The following is a 3879-nucleotide window of genomic DNA, read 5'->3' as shown; positions in this document are numbered from 1 at the left end:
AGGATTTTCCTTTTCTTCCGTGATAAGCCTGCTCCAGCGTATACACGGTGTCACGGCAGATACTGATTTCGGTGTTCGTGGAGGGTTCGCGTACATAGGTGTTGACCAATAAGAAAATGGAATTCCGATTTGATTTCAACGCTTGAAAGCCATATAAATGCTAAGGGTAGATCGCCTAGGACGGAACCACCTCTAGTTTCTCGGAGCGAGACATTCAATTGAATTGTAACAACAGAGAGGTCATTACTGCTGCCTTTATCAGCCAGTTTTCGAAGGCAACAAGCTCAACCATTATCGACAACATCAACAATAGCAGCAGCATCCGCAGATTGTGAAAATAGCAGCATCCGCAGATTGTGAAAATGGCGAGCCTTGCAGCAGGGAATTCTTCCTTGTTCTTGGGTTCATGCAGGTCCCTTTCTATACGCGATTATGATATTGAAATATGGGCAGGCTCTCCTTCGAATCCTGGTTTCCAAACGCCCAGGACCAGCGGCATGAAAACCAGTTTTGTGGGATCTGGACTGAGCCCTGTGAATAGGAAGGAGAATCTGCTTTGGACGGAGAGCGGGAACAGTTCGGACAATGTCAGGGTGGAGAATGGTTCGAGCAAATGCTCTGGCTCAAAGCTAAAGAGAAAACGTCCGCAGAGAATGGATATTCTGCTCCAGTTGCCGGACCTAAATTCGCTGTTCTCAGCGGTGGAGCAGGCGAAGGAGGTTAATGTGGAGGGTTTTCAATATGCAGTTTCAAGCAAAAAGGGTCGGCGAGAATTCATGGAGGACAGCCACAAGGCCATTGCCAATGTTCTTGGCGATTCCGAGCAGGCCTTCTTTGGGGTTTTTGATGGTCATAGCGGTCGCAAAGCTTCAGATTTCGCTGCCGAAAATATTGGGCAGAATATTGTCAATGCTATGGTGGACATGGGAGACGAAACAGAGAACATTCTTGAGCAGGCCGTTAAAGCTGGCTACTTAACAACAGATGCAGAGTTTTTGAAGCAAAATGTTTATGGCGGTACTGCTTGTGTAACAGCTCTGATTATAGATGGTAACTTAGTGGTTTCCAATGCTGGGGATTGTCGAGCAGTTCTGAGCAGAAACGCTGCTTCTGAAGCCCTCACATGTGATCATCGAGCTGGAAGGGAGGACGAACGACAGCGAATAGAGAATTTGGGTGGAATCGTTGACCTCCGCCACGGAGTTTGGCGAGTTCAGGGGTCCCTAGCTGTAACTAGGGCAATAGGTGACTCACACATGAAAGAATGGATAACGGCTGAACCAGAGACTAGAAAGATTCCAGTAACTTCTGATTGCGAATTCTTAATTCTGGCATCAGATGGGTTGTGGGATGTAGTCAGTAATCAAGAAGCGGTAGATATTGCCAGGCCTTTTTGCGTGGAGAACCAGCCTAATTCGACACCATTAGGAGGCGGTCCTATAGCTGATTGCAAAAGGCTTGTAGAAGTAGCAGTAACAAGAAAATCACATGATGATATTAGTGTTATGATAGTACAACTCAGACATTTTTGCAAGAAATAGAAATAGGGTGGATGAAATGAAGGATGACTGCCTTCAAACGAAGCCTCGACTAACTACCTCACCCAACTTGAGAGCTGGACTTTAAAACAATTCATCTATGTACTGGGAAGCATGAATCCTCCATTTTTTTTCATGTCCAATGATTCTTTTTCACAGCTCTTCTCTCATTCAATTTTAATTATCATACTTGATTTGCCAATGCATTTGACATATATATACGTTCAACCTCGTAATGGTTATATGACTAAGCTATATGCTGTCAATGTTCACAAGATTATAAATTCTGTCACAGATTACAGATCTTGATGGTTTAAAGAAAGAAGCAACAGAACTATTGGTTAACTTGTAAAATGCAGAAACAGATAGAAATCTGATTCACAATTCAACAGCGTTAACAGGGCTGATTTGAACACATCCCGCAGAAAGGAATGTCAAGAGAACCACCATTCACAGTTTATTTGAGGAATCAGTGAAAATATTTGTTAGTTGGTGAATGGCCGGAATTTTTTTTCCAGAAGAAAAAAATCATATAGATTATATTAAGGAAATATAATGGACATTGTATACAGCAAACCAAAAATTCCGTATTGCCTGGAGAGCCAGAATAAACCATGAAAGAGAGAAATGTACAGAATTTACAGATGTACAGATAAATGGAGAAATTAGTCTCGAGCCAGAAAAAGGCAAAATAAAACCAAAATAAAACCATCTGAAACCATAAGCTCCACAGATTTGCTAATTACAGATATCCACTCGAAGAAAATGTTTGCTAATAATGAAGTGTTATTTATCACGAAATTTAAAGGTTAAATTTCAATTAATGTTTTAAAAAATATATATATCCTACCACTATAATTAAATAATTACTGGTAAATATTATTGTAAATAAATATATTAATTTATGTTTATTAATCTATATAGTGAATAATTCTTCCAGTTAAAAATTATAAAAAGCTACTCTATGTGATATTTTGACGTTACATTTAAATAGTATTGCGACGTTATGAGTTTCTCCATCAAGAATCCGATGGCGTAGACATTGGTTACGGAGACTCTATACACACTTCAATTTAGGTTCTTCGCCTCCATTTATTAAAACTTTAAATAAATCTTCAAAGTAGTGTTTGTTAATTAATTACTATATACTAGCTGTCTTATTTTTTCATAGTAAAATTATAATGTTACTTTTGTTTATTATCAAAATAATTAATATATATATATATATATATATAAAATTGTAATGTCTTTTTAAATGGAAAGAATGTATTTGTATTAATATGAAAAAATTATAATGTTACTTTTGTTTATTATCAAAATAATTTATATATATATATATATATATATATATATATATAATTTTAATGTCTTTTTAAATGGAAAGAATGTATTTGTATTAATAAAAGAAGCGGTAAGATCATGAAGATGGAAGTTGCAAGTTTCTCCATGGACACTGAAACTAGATAGTGTGAGCTTTTACCATTGCCAAAATTCTATCTCTATGTGCAAAGATTTTCCAAAATATTTCTGTACAAAAAACATTTCAAATAAGATGGGAGTTGCAAGTTTCTCCATGAATACTCTAAGCCTTTACTTCAACCAATACCAAAATATTTATATGCGAAGACTTTCCAAAATATTTCTAAGTACAAAAAACATTTGAAATACATGTTTTTGTCAATTAACAAGATCAGTTTAGATTTTTGCCATGTTCTGGTCCACTTTCTAAGTTCTACTTGCCATGTTATTTGTCATGGGAGAGATTGAATGTTGAAGTGAGAGTTGAAACATAAAGACGTCACCCGGCTTTTGTGTTCTTGGTTGGCCAAACTATTAGTCTCTTCATTAAATTTTCTTAAAACATGAAACAATGAAATTGACTAAAAATTAGTCAACAACAACCAATTAAACATCCTTGGGCTTGTAATCCATGAACAAAACCCTTATATTATTCTACAAATCCCCAATTACAATGATTTGTGCAATTCCTTAATTTTGAGCAATCTTTAAGCTTTGAAACAAGGTGTAGCCTTCTTCCATGTTGTTAGTCAAGTGGCTGGGACTCCATTCTTACCTATCCTCCTTTTGTCTAGGACGAAAAATAGACCCCGTGGGTCCACCATAATTTTAAAGGTAATATTAATTATTATTATTATTATAAATATTAATAAAATAAATGTATCATTAATTAACCTAGCATTATATAGTATAAATAATAATATTAAAAAATGTCGACCATAATTAAAATACTTCAGTTTCCACCTTAATTTTACATCAATTTTATATAGGGAAATAAAGTAATTGAAAGTAAAAGAAATGGAAGATAGTTAATTGTTTTAGT

The 3879-nt window shown here is 35.7% G+C and overlaps 1 pseudogene; it reads left to right on the top strand.

Annotated features, from left to right (window-relative positions):
• Positions 1-201: 201 nt before the first annotated feature.
• Positions 202-1679, top strand: LOC149211785 (putative protein phosphatase 2C 53 pseudogene; annotated as a pseudogene).
• The last annotated feature ends 2200 nt before the right edge of the window (positions 1680-3879 follow it).

Source organism: Pinus tabuliformis, chromosome 1_1 (genome assembly GCF_031772625.1).
Source record: "Pinus tabuliformis cultivar Carrire ecotype Pingquan chromosome 1_1, CPIR1, whole genome shotgun sequence".
Lineage (NCBI taxonomy): Eukaryota > Viridiplantae > Streptophyta > Pinopsida > Pinales > Pinaceae > Pinus > Pinus tabuliformis.
The sequence above is the reverse complement of the archived record's forward strand: the minus strand, read 5'-3'. Positions and strand labels throughout refer to the sequence as shown.